Here is a 13,265-nt window from a genome sequence, read left to right as displayed (position 1 = left end):
ATGTAATCACTTCAGACGTGTTTTAACACATAGTACGTTGCTTCAAGATCCCGAAAACCCTCTGAGGTTTCATCAATGTGAATGCTAATATATTCCTGTAATAATAATAACTTCACATTAGTGAAGTTAAAATAAAAGCTGCGATGACTGTCAGCGCAATTTTACTAGGTTAGGCAGCAAGGCTGCACACTCGCTTCTTGTGATGAATGTCTTCATCTTGATATCACCAGATTAAACTGTGGCACCGAGAGACCGGCTCCTGACATGAAAGAAAGTAAAATACGTTTTGTTTGTTTTTATTAAAAGCACCAAGATTAAGGAAACATTTCTCTGATGGCAAAGTGAGTTAAGGCACCACCCAGTAAATTAATGGGAACAAAAGATCCCAAATTAGATCTCAGTTGGGGCATCAGTTGGGCACTAAGATGGAGTTCAGCACCCTTGGGTGCTGAGGACAGATTCGGGCACAATTCCCACTTCTGGTCGCTAATCAAGAACCCTGGCAGGGAAGTATATGTCTGTGGACAATGGGGTAGCACCAAGGAAACATTTATGTGTGACCCTTTAACAATTCCACGGAAAAATACCACGGACTTATTGACAGTAATTTTGTGTTGTATGTTGGATTCATGTGCTTGGTTTCCTCATTTCTCCCCCTCCTTTCCTGAAGGTGCTAACTCTGGTTGGGATACAGTTCTACAGGAGGCTGTTCTTCTTGCAGCACAAATGAAAAAGAAAAAATAACTTGGACTGCTAGGAATCCGAAACAAAAACAGAAATTCCTGGTTCATCAGCATCTAAGGAGAAAACAGTTGGCAAGTTCTAAGGAAGGATATATTCGCAAAACAATAACCCATCAGTGGGTAGCACGCTGGGCTCTGAGTTAGAAGGTCGTGGGTACAAGTCCCGCTCCAGATACTTGAGCACGTAATCCAGGCAGACACTTCAGTGCAGTACTGAGGGAGTGCTGCACTGTCAGAGGTGCTGTCTTTCAGGTGAGATGTTAAACCGAGGCCCTGTTTGGGTGGATATATTCAATCCCACTATTCAAGGAACAGCAGGGAAGTTCTGATGTCCTGGTCTACCAACCACACTAAACAGATTATCCAGTCATTTATCTCATTGCTGTTTGTGGGACCTTGCTGTGTATAAATTGGTTGCCACGTTTCCCTACATTACAACAGGGACTACACTTAAATGGTTGTGAAGCACCTGAGGATGTGAAAGGCACTATATAAGTGCAAGTTCCTCCCTTCCTCTTTCTTTCCCTCCTTCCTTCCTTCTGTTCTTTCTCATTACAGGTAATGATGGACCTGCTGTGTATTTCTAGCATTTTCTTTTTTTACGTGCAAGCTCAGATGATGAGCGTCAGTAAGCTAATTGAACATGGAAGGCTTCACAGCTGAACCCAATCCTGGTGCTGCCCCATTGTCCACAGACATATACTTCCCTGCTAGTGTTCTTGATTAGCGATCAGAAGTGGGAATTGTGCCCGAACCTGTCCTCTATAGTCCAAGGGTACCTCAACTGAGATCAAATTTGGGATCTTTTGGTCCCATTAATTTACTGGGTGGTGTCTTAACTCACTTTGCCATCAGAGACCCTGGCTTTATTTTAACTACTTAATGTAGATACAAAATGATGCAAATTGATAATTGGATAAGTGTCACCAAACACTAAAATTTGAATAACACCAAAATTGGAATGAAAGCTCCATCAACACAAAGGCCCAAAACAAGAATCATTTCCTGTCAGGAACACCCTAGATTACAGAGTTATCACTGTGGGTAGTTGGTTAGCACACTGCGGACACTACCTGCCAAACTTTTTTTTTCATTTTCGGGATAAGGGCATCGCTGACAAAGCCAACATTTATTGCCTATCCCTAGTTGCCCTTGAAAAGGTGGTGGTGGGCCTTCTTCTTGAACCGCTGGAGTCCATGAGGCGAGGGTGCTCCTACAATACTGTTAGGAAGGGAGTTCCAGGATTTTGACCCAGCGACGATGAAGAAACGGCGATATATTTCCAAGATGGGATGGTGTGTGACTTGGAGGGGAACGTGCAGGTGGTGTTGTTCCCATGCACCTGCTGCCCTTGTCCTTCTAGGTGGTGGAAGTCGAGGGTTTGGGAGGTGCTGTCGAAGAAGCCTTTGGGACTTGCTGCAGTGCATCCTGTGGATGGTGCACACTGCAGCCACAGTGTGGCGGTGGTGAAGGGAATGAATGTTTCAGGTGGTGGATGGGGTGCCAATCAAGCGGGCTGCTTTGTCCTGGATGGTGTTGAGCTTCTTGAGCACTGTTGGAGCTGCACCCAATCCAGGCAAGTGGAGAGTATTCCATCACACTCCTGACTTGTGCCTTGTAGGTGGCGGAAAGGCTTTGGGGAGTCAGGAGATGAGTCACTCGCTGCAGAATACCCAGCCTCTGAACTGCTCTAGTAGCCACGGCATTTGTATGTACCTGGTCCAGTTTAATATTATAGTGCTAGGCAGTAGCCCAAAAGTCCACTTAGTTTTCAATTCTTTTACATGTGATGCTTTCCACAGTTGAGCAGCCTCCGAGCATTCACCATTTAGGCCCTCGGTTAAATAATGTATGTGATACCAGCTGGCTGCTGCAAACCGATGAAACTGTATCCCTACGCGAGTCATCGCCTTCGACAGAAGAAGGAAGAAAATAGAAAAAAAAGAATGTCTTGTCCAAAACGTAAAGGTATAATCACACACACCAGAGTAAAGCTGCACTGTAACTGAGAGCACAGTGAGCTGAAGTCAGGAACGGGCCTCACTCACTTGGGACTGCTGATAAATATGAGCCTCAGACTCTGAAAATTTAGCATCCGACAAAACAAAAGGACGGCGAATACAAATAACTGAGATAGGATGAGTGAGGGACTGGATCAGGCCCACTTGGGACAACCAACCTTAAGCTACGGCAAAGCTGCTTCACCCCAGATGGCAGCTGGTCACAGCTCTAATTATAAATAACCGGTTAGAACAGGGTCATCTAATAGTGTCTCCATTGCTAGGCAACAGTGAAATCTCTGCCGATGATGTATTTTGAAGTCAAGTCAATTGCCATTTTGACTCCAGTGTCAACTGACAATGGACTCCCTTGCTCCAGAGGTAAGTTCAGTTTTCACATAACTTTTAACTATCAAATCTATTCTCTTGCAGTACTCTCCCTGGGTTTATTTTTTGTGTGTGTGTTCATCGAGATAAGGCATGTCAATGCTGGAGAGTGCCAGAATGACGCATCATCGACCCTGCCCCAACAATGAAGCTCGAGGCTTTCTTACGGAGAGAGGCTCACGCAACTAATCTTATTTTTGCTGGTGAAAAGGCGGAGGGGAGACACGCTGCGTTTTTTAAAAATAAGGTAAGATAAGAGGTAGGTTGAAGTAAACGAGCTATTTAACTTGGACAATGGGCGTGAAGCATGAAAAGAAAGAAACAAAGAAAGAATGAAAGAAAGACAGAAAGAGAAAGAACTTGCATTTATATAGCCCCTTTCATGACCTCAGAACTTCCCAAAGTGCTTTACAGCCAATGAAGTACTTTTGAAGTGTAGTCACTGTTGTAATGTAGGAAACGCAGCAGCCAATTTGCGCACAGCAAGGTCCCACAACAAAATGAAATAAATGAGCAGATAATCTATTTTAGCTGTAGATTGAGGGATAAATATTGGCCAGGACACTGGGGAGAACCCCCCTGCTCTTCTTCAAGCAGAGGGAGGGAAGAGGGGCAGTCCCGGGCAGGGGAGGCTGCGTCTTTCCTTGTGAGTCCCGGACGGGCACTCCTGCTTCCTCCTGGTCCCACGAAGGAAAGTTTCGCACTTACCCGAAGGGCCTCTCCTGTCTGCAGACCAGCTGCTTCTGCCTTGTGGCAAAGCTGCGACTGTAGCTTCTCCGCTCAGGCCCCGCGGGGTTAAAACTACATCAGGGTCCTGTCAACATCATAGGACCCCGATACACATCCGTGCCGGAGTCCAGCTGGGGCCTCGTCCGCTGCCAAAACCAACGGTGTTCAAATCGGAAATCACCAGGAACAGAGCGGGATATGGAGCCTCTCCGTTTTAACTGTTCGCTCGCTCCATTCCCGCCCAGTGTGGAGAGTTAAAATTCCTCCCTTAGTGTTCCTTAGAGCAGGGTGGGAATCAACCAGTGATGGTGTTGGAAGGGGAAGTTTATGGCAGAGTAATCATACATGGACACCGAATGGATTAGGCTCCAAGGGCCGAATGGCCTTTCCTTGCTCCACACTTTCTTATGTTATTAAACGTCGCCTCAGATGAGCACCCTCCCTGGTACATAACGTGACATTTCCATTTCTCCTCCTGGTCACCTTTGCGGCCGTTCTGAGTGAGATTACAAAATGTGGTTCTCATTCACGCTGAATTGTGGGCGGTGTTCCACAGTGAGCTCCAGCCCATGGAAAGAAAATGGATTGAAATTTCCTCACTTGGGTTCCTTGCCTCCAATAGAGAGAAAGGAGCTGGATTGAGAAAACGGCCCCAGAAATAAAGGCCGGTGTTCCAATCCATCGCAAGGCCCAGTTCGCCTCGCGATGCGCTCGCAAGTCAAGGCTATGGGGGGAACCACACTCCAATGGAGCACGGGTCAGAGAATCGGGGCCTATACATCCACGAACCATATCTTCAACCCACGCTCGAGCTCGGCTCCGAGCTAGCACTGAATTTACCCTCACATTTGTAACTCTTTGTGATATTTGGCGAAACGTTTTTCAAAGTGAAATGCACGCAGTGGAACATTTACAATCCATTGGAACAAATTACGCCACGCATTGGATGTCAAGCCAGTATATTCATTTCCTCATCTCTCTCTCAGGACACTTAGCAGTACAACGCTGGCTAACCTGACACTGAGAGTGGCTTAGTGCCACATGCACTTGGCTACAGTCTCAAAGCATCTGTCAGACAGCGCTGCAAAAACAGAAAAAGAATAATGACAGCACAGAATGGATATAAAACTTTGGGCTACAAGGGTAAAAAATATGTACAATCATTAGAGTTTTAATGACCCAACAAATAACCAGTTATCACAGTTGATTAATTTATTACGCAGATGTCAGTGGGACGATCCTCTATTAACGTCACCTGTTATATTTGGTCTGAGAGACAGGCTGTGAGCAAAGATTTCGGCCTATAGGTCAGCACGAAGCAAAGTGGCAGCAGTTCTGATCTTTACATTGTGTGGAAGGCTTTCAAAAATAAAGGAGGGCAGATGTATAGATCTTGCACAGTGTTTGCTAAAAACAAACAGACTCATAGTTAGTTGTTGGGTGTGCGTTGTTTCAGTCTGTGTTCCTGTTCGCGTATGTGCTTTTGTGTTTGTGTGCCTGCGTGTATGAGTGCCTGTATGTATGTGTATATGTCTGTGTACGTGTGTGTACGTGTTTGTGCCTGTGCATGTCCGAGTGTCTGTGGGCTCAATTTTAAAATCAAATTGTGGCTCCAACCCGCCGACTTCCGAGTTCCCCACAGACACGCCTGTGTGCTTCACAACTCCGGAAATAGTTAAAAAAACAAATGTGCCTCATTGAGATACTCAAGGTAGGTAGATAGTTGAAACGATTTTAAACTTACCTGGGCGGCTTTCCCACGGCTTCCGATTCACGCCTGGTGAAACCAGGGGCGAAGGGCCGGATCAGGCAAAAATAAATGAAATAAATTAAATAAAAAACCATTGCACAAAGTTAAAAAACAAAATAAACCTACCTTTCCACCCTGCTCCGATGTCTGATGTCTCGATATCTCCCTCTCTGATGTCCCCCTCTTCCCCCGATGTCTCCATCTCCGACATCCCTCTCAGCCCTCAATGTCTCCCTTTCCGATGTTCCTCTCCCACCCCGATGTCCCTCTTTGATCTCCCTCTCTCCCCCCACCCCGATGTCCCTCTTCGATCTCCCCCTCTTCCCCCCGATGTCCCTCTCCAATCTCCTCCTCTCCCCCCCCGATGTCCCTCTCCGATCTCCCCTTCTGCCCCCCCTGATCTTCCACTTCCCCCCCCCCATCTTCCACTCTCCCCCCCACCCCCCCGATCTTCCCCTCTCCCCCCCACCCCCCGATCTTCAGCGTCCTCCACTCTCTGTTCCAGCGCTGAATGACGTCTCTCTCTCTCTCTTTCTCGTTCTCTCCCCCCGCCTCCCTCGGCGTTGCAGCTCCTGTCAGCAACGAGCCTGTCAATCAGGGACTGCCGGGCACAAGACCCAGAAACAACTTCAATCACCATCAATTACATCGCGATCTCGTCAGGAAAGGTAAGTTTTGTTTATTCAGGTTTGCCACGCGCACCTTCACCACCCCTTCCCCCACTGCTGTCAACCCACCACCATTTCAAAATTGATCCCTGTGTGTCTGTGCTATATGCGTAGCTATATATGTGGGCATGTTTGTGTCTGTGCGCGTGCGTGTCTCTGTGTCGGTGCTATGTGTGTAGCTATATATGTGGGCATGTTTGTGTCTGTGCGCGTGCGTGTCTCTGTGTCGGTGCTATGTGTGTAGCTATATATGTGGGCATGTTTGTGTCTGTGCGCGTGCGTGTCTCTGTGTCGGTGCTATGTGTGTAGCTATATATGTGGGCATGTTTGTGTCTGTGCGCGTGCGTGTCTCTGTGTCGGTGCTATGTGTGTAGCTATATATGTGGGCATGTTTGTGTCTGCGTGAGTGATTATTTGTGCACTTTCATTCCGTGTGTTTGCATGCGTGTTTGTGGCTGTGTGTGTTCATGTGTGTGTTCATGTCTCCGTGTGAGTTTATAGCTGTGTGAGTGTGTTTTTTATTCATTTTCAGGATATGGACATCACTAGCAAGGCCGGCATCTATTGCTCATCCCTGGTTACCTGAGAAGGCACTGGTGGGCTTTCTTCTTCAAGCAAAGCAGCTGCAGTTTTGATACAATTGAATAGTGGACGAGGCCACTTCACAGGGCAGTTAAGAGTCAATCATGTTGCTGTGGGGCTGGAGTCACATATAGGCCCAGACCGGGTAAGGACGGCAGGTTTCCTTCCTTAAAGGACATTAGTGAATCAGCTGGGTTTTTGCGGCAATTCGACAGCGACAATGTCACTTTTGCTGGTGTGTTTGTGTTTGTGGCTACATGTGGTCATGTCTGTGTGTATGGGCTCGATATTAGCACCCGCTATCGGGTGCGTTCCTGGTGGTGGGGCTCCGAAAATCAGGGAATCCCGGAGCGGGTCGGGAGCCCGGCTCCAACCCGCCCACTTCCGGGTTCCCAACTGACGCGCCGACGTGGGCGCGCAGCCCCCGCATGTGGGACTCCCGCCGGCAATTAAAGCCGGGGGGTGCCACTTAGCAGTATTTATCGAGGTATTTCAAGTCGTTTACAGACCTGATTGACCTGTTATATTAGGAGGGGTGGGATTTTACAAACAACTCGGACTGTTTCCCGTACTGGGGGAAACACTCCCAGTTGAAATGGACATGTTGCAGCCATCAGCCTGTGGCAGCTGCAAAGGTCCATTTGACAGCTGGGGGGGTGGGGAGACCCTCACTCATTGCAGGAGGCCACTCTGTCGATTTGGACAAAGTTTGGCCTCCACCACCCTCCTCCTGACAAGAAAATTCACCAACTTGCACACTTACCCCGGGGACCAGAGACATGTACCTACCTTGCGGACCCCCTCAGATGTACATCTTCCGGATGGGGGCCGCCGTAGCTGCAGTCATGACCTCCTCGGAGGGCGAACAGCCTCACTTGCCTCGCCGGCCACGCCGTCCACCTCTGACACGTGGAGCTCCACAATACAGTGCTGTGACACATCCACCTGCACAGCAGGAGGGAGGGCTACCACAGAGAGAGATGCGTCGCAGAGGGCACTACCCTCGCCACAGGGTCTACAGACCGAGGCTCAGCTTCCTGGACCTCTCTGAGCAGCAGTGCACACGGACGCTCAGCGTCACTTGACATGTAGTCGTGGACATCTGCAGCCTCCTTCATGCCGAGCTGCTCCCGGCTGGCCCGAGCACCATCTTCTTACCTGTCGCTGTCAAAGTCACCACTGCCCTCAACAACTTCTCCTCCGCATCCTTCCAGGGTGCCATCGGGGACATCGCCGACGTCTCTCAGTCGTCTGCACAAAAGAGCCCTCCAAATACACCTACACCCACTCCGCAGTGACACAATGGGTGGCATCAGTTGTGGGTCTTCATTGTGATCCTCAGGAAAGGGCATTATTGCACAAACCAGACAAGATTCGCAAAGACGTGGCAGTAGTGGTGCCAATATAATATGTAATGTGAGTTGGTCAGAAATTAAATATAAGTAAAAACCATGATAAACCCTCAAACACCCTTGTGCATCCCCTTCATGCTCACAACACGTTTGCCTTACGCTTCCTACTGCACATATGTGATGCATGCCCTGTGGCTGCAGCATGGGTAGTGGCAGGTTGAGTGAGGCTGACCGTGAAAGAGATGCATGAGAGGGTGAGTATCAGATAGAGCCATGAGATTGTATGAGGATTGGGTTGAGTGGTAGTGGCGGGATGAGTACTGGTGAGGTGAGTAAGTGCAGGTAAGATGAGGATGAGCTTTGAGTGGGTGTGAGGGGTAATGTGACAGAGTAGTGTTGGCGGTGCAGAAGGAGATGTGGGGTGGGGGCGGTGATGTGGCAGACGGAGTGTAGGGGAATGAGTAAGTGTACTCACTTTGGCTGACCTACTTAGGTCATTGCAGCGCCTCCTGCACTGTATGCAGGTGGGCGATATGTTGGTGGTGCAGGTGACCTCCTCTGACACCTCAAGCCAGGCCTTCTTGGTGGCAGAGGCAGGCCGCTTCCTCCCGCCCGCCGGGGGGAAGATCTCTGTCCTCCCCCTCCTCCTCACCCCATCCAGTAGGACCTGGAGTGAGGCATCATTAAACTGGGAGCAGCCTTCCCCCTGGGCTGCTCCATGCTGTAATTTTTCCTATTTGTTGCAGCATCAGTCAGTGGAGGACTGCCCCTTTAAATAGAGCTCCTCCAGCTAACAGAGCTTACTGCGCATGCGCAGCCCGCCCGTCGCGCAGCTCAGCAGTGGGGAACCCGGAAGACCAGGTAAGTGGATCCAATTAGGCTGCGATCGCGCACGGGGCAGACTGATTTCACCGGGCGCGTTACCCACGCACCCAATCGCCCCCCCGCCCCAAACCCGCAGCCCTGGTAATATCGAGCCTGTTTGTGCTTTTTTGTGTGTATTTATGTCCATGTGTTTGTGTGTCTATGTGCATGCCCGAGCATGTGTGCATGTACGCATGTATGTGAGTGTGTGGAAGCGTATGGTGTTTGTGTCTATGTGTGTGGTTGTGGCTCTGTGTACCTGTGTATTCATGTGTGTGTTCATGTCTGTGTATTTGTGACTGTGTATAGGTTTGTGACTGCATGTGTGTATGCATGTATTTGTGGCTGTGTTTGTGGTGCGTGTGTAAGTGTGTGAGTGTGTCTGTATGTATGTGTTTGTGTCTGTGAGAGCATGTCCATGCATGTTTGTGACTGTGTGTGTGTCTCTCTGGGTTTATTTGTATCTGTGTGTGTGACCGTGTGTGTTTGTTCATGTGTGTGTCTATGTCTGTGTGTGTTTGTGTCTAGGTGTCTCTGTCCATCTGTGTGCGTTTGTGTGTGTGTCTATGTGTGTATGTTAGTGTGTGCATTCGTTCTGTCTATGTATGTCCATGTGTGTGCATTTATGCTGTGTGTGGAAGGGTATGGTGTTTGAGTCTGTGTGTGTGTGTGTGTGTGTGGGGGGTTGTGGCTCTGTGTATGCGTGTGTTCATGTCTCTGTGTGTATTTGTGACTGTGTATGTGTGTTTGTGGCTGCATGTGTGTACGCTTACTTCCACCTCCATAACATCGCCCGTCTCCGCCCCACCTCAGCTCATCTGCTGCTGAAAACCTCATCCATGCCTTTTTCACCTCTAGACTTGACTCCTGGCTGACCTCCCATCTTCCGCTCTCCATAAACTCGAGCACATTCAAAACTCTGCTGCCTGTATCCTAACTCGCACCAAGTCCGATTCACCCATCATCCCTGTGCTCACTGATCTACATTGGTTCCCGGTTCGGGAACGCCTCGATTTTAAAATTCACATCTTTGTTTTCAAATCCTTCTTTGGCCTCGCCCTTCCCTATCTCTGAAACCTCCTCCAGCCCTACAACCCTCCGAGATCTCTGCGCTCCTCTGAGAATCCCTACGTGGTCAGTTTTCAGTAAAATATTAAAATGTCTACGTGGCAAAGAAGCAGAATGCAAAATGGTTAGAAAGGGTTAATTAGTTAGTAACTGAGATTGGTACAGGTGGCCTGGCCTCCTGCTGGGCCATATGTTTGCGTAGTGAGCAGGTTTGCATTGTCTTATCAATGTAGAGTCTTTGATGTGATTCAAGGACTGGTCTGAATGTCTCCATGTTTATGGCAGATCAATATAGGTAACGAGCTTAGCCAAAGTTGAAAGACATTCCAGGTTGGGAGATAAGGAACAGAAGGAACAGGGAAGAACATTCCAAGTTGGAAGGTGAGGAAGTATCCCCTTTGATGTCTAACAGCAGCATGATCAGCACATGGATGATCTACGATTGGCCGGAAATAATGTAACCTCGCATGGCAACCTATGCCCGGCTTATGATTGGTGTTGACTCTCGTTAAGTATGTTCCAACCCCTATTGATTTGAATAAAAACGTGTGGATTTCTGTATGTTTCTTGTTCTTGCTCTGCCAGCATAGAGGGACTCTATCAGGAGTCCAAATCAATGCTGCAGACTAAGAACCCTGCTATTAAAGTTGTGATGAACTTTAAAATGTATTCGACTTCAGTTTTTACTGAACCAGACTGAGGGGAAAGAATCCGGATCGTCACCTCCAATTCTGACCTCTTGCGCAACCCCGATTTTAATCGCTCCACCATTGGCAGCCGTGCCTTCAGCTGCCTAGGCCCTAAACTCTGGAATTCCCTCCCTAATTCTCTCCACCTCTCTACCTCTCTCTCCTCCTTTAAGACGCTCCTTAAAACCTACCTCTTTGACCAACCTGTCCTAATATCTCCTTATGTGGCTCGGTATCAAATTTTGCTTGATAACGCTCCTGTGAAGCGCCTTGGGATGTTTTACTATGTTAATGGCGCTATATGATTGCAAGTTATTTTATGTGTATGTCCATGTGTGTGTTTGTGAGTGTGCATCTCTGTCCTTGTGAGTGTGTGTGTTCGTACGTGTATGTTCGTGGGTGTATGTGCGTGATCATGTGTGTGTATGTGTTCATGTCTGCGTCTGCATGTGTGTGTATATGTGTTGGTGTCTGTATCTGTATCTGTGCGTGTGTGTGTGTGTGTGTGTGTGTGTGTAAGTCTGTGTGACCATTTGCCTGGATAAAAAGAGAAGAGAATGAGATAGCAATGAGTTGAGAGAATTGGAGTTAAAGTGTGTAACAATCAAGCTCAAATAAGACTGCGACAAACTGATAATAATAAGTAATTTTGGAATCCTAGTTAATGTATTTAATGGGGCAGAATGTAATTAAAACCTGACAGGCTGATTGAAGCAAAAGTATGTAAATTAGGAATTTTAATGGATAAATTATCTTTTGTAAGAGCTTGTGGGGTTTGTGCTTATGCATTTTAATTTCTATTGAACTAACGGAGACAAAATGAATCAATGTGAATAATAGAATGAAGGGAGGGAAAGAAAAGATAGCATGGATTCAGGCAGCAGATAATATAGCCTTGCCGCTGACAGGGTTTTATATTAAATGGACAACTTAATAACTGTTTCTTAACTTAATTTAAAACTATCATAAAAAATTAAAATTGTAATAGGCTTTCAAAAAAATTTTTTTTCATTACTCGCTGGAACAATTCGATGATTTTTGTTTGGTGTAAAGTTTCACCTCAGTCAGGTGTGAACTAGTTATATCTTTAACCATGCGGTGGCCATTTTGGGATGAGTTTCCAGAAGCTGTCGTGGCCAGACGTGACCACTTTCAAAGAGAGACGTACACTTCTGGATTCGTAACTGCTAGTATTTATTCATTTCCTTTTTTTTTAAATTAAGAATGTTTTAATTGACTCTGTTTGTTGTCTGTTATCGTCCTGGTTTCACAGCAGCAGTTCCTGATGCAGAAAGATAACAAAATAAAAAATGCATGAGGCTGAGAGAAGCCATTGTTTGTCTACCAAGAGTTCTACCCTCGTTCATACAGAGCCTGAACCCTTTCATAAGCTACGCTGCCGTTTAATTAAGAGAGAAATGCAGGAATGGCAGAGTATCCAAGACAATAAATGCTTTCAACCATTTGAACAAACAATTTGTTTTTTTTACTTGTGCTCGTTGACAATATGTTTCCTCTGTCTTCCTATTTTCTCCCTCTCTTACCTGAAGGCATTGACTTACAGTTCAGTTGATTCATGCACTATAGCAGCCACTCCAGTCCCCCACCCGAGTGTCTGCTCTGAACATATGATGATAACATTGGGTGAGGCATTACAACTAAGCCCATTTTTGCTCTTACCTGACATCCACATGCATGCAAGAGTCGCTGGAAAGCAATCAGGGACATAACCCACTGTCGATAGGGCCTGGGAGAGGAATTTTGCTCTCTCTAGCCCAGAGCTAGTGAGCCCAATGGTAGCACCCCTACTGCCCATTTTGGCTGTGATCAGAGATTGAATTTACAACTTCCTGGCTCCACAGCAAATGCTTACCAACAAAGGCATTGTGGAGCCAGAGCTTCTACTTAAACAGTGACACTTAAATACTTTAACCAAAACTATTAGCAACATAGGAACAGGAGTAGGCCACTCAGCCCCTCGAGCCTGTTCTGCCATTCAATTATACCATGGCTGACACGTATCTTAACTCAATTTACCCGTCTTGGTTCCATAACCCTTGCCTAACAAAGATCTATCAATCTCAGTTTTGAAATTTTCAATTGACCCCCAGCCTTAACAACTTTTTGTGGGGAGAGAGTTCCAGATTTCCACTACCCTTTGTGTGAAGAAGTGCTTCCTCACATCACCCCTGAACGGCCTAGCTTTAATTTTAAGGTTATGCCCCCTTGTTCTGGACTTCCCCCCACCCCCTCACAAAAGCTTCCTAGCTGTAGTTGGTTGGTATCTATCGTCCATGTCTTCATCTGTCTTTCATCCCATCTCCCTTCACCCCGTATCTGCTTCTCTCTTTCGCCATCTGGTTACCTGCCTGCAGCTATCTGTCCCTGTCCCTGTTCCATTTTGTTTCTTGTTGTGAGGTATCGGGTGTTAGG

General features: G+C 47.2%; 1 long non-coding RNA gene across 3 annotated transcripts; it reads left to right on the top strand.

Moving 5' to 3' along the window:
• The first annotated feature begins 3,076 nt into the window (after positions 1 to 3,076).
• Positions 3,077 to 12,275, top strand: LOC137327021 (uncharacterized). 3 transcript variants are annotated; one of them, XR_010964334.1, is made up of 5 exons: positions 3,077 to 3,124; positions 3,217 to 3,377; positions 6,179 to 6,277; positions 6,810 to 7,004; positions 12,109 to 12,275. It is a non-coding gene; the product is annotated as an uncharacterized lncRNA (long non-coding RNA). The 3 variants fall into 3 exon arrangements; XR_010964333.1 differs by having other exon boundaries at positions 12,106 to 12,275; XR_010964335.1 differs by lacking the exon at positions 6,179 to 6,277 and having other exon boundaries at positions 12,106 to 12,275.
• The last annotated feature ends 990 nt before the right edge of the window (positions 12,276 to 13,265 follow it).

Source organism: Heptranchias perlo, chromosome 11 (genome assembly GCF_035084215.1).
Source record: "Heptranchias perlo isolate sHepPer1 chromosome 11, sHepPer1.hap1, whole genome shotgun sequence".
Lineage (NCBI taxonomy): Eukaryota > Metazoa > Chordata > Chondrichthyes > Hexanchiformes > Hexanchidae > Heptranchias > Heptranchias perlo.
The sequence above is the reverse complement of the archived record's forward strand: the minus strand, read 5'-3'. Positions and strand labels throughout refer to the sequence as shown.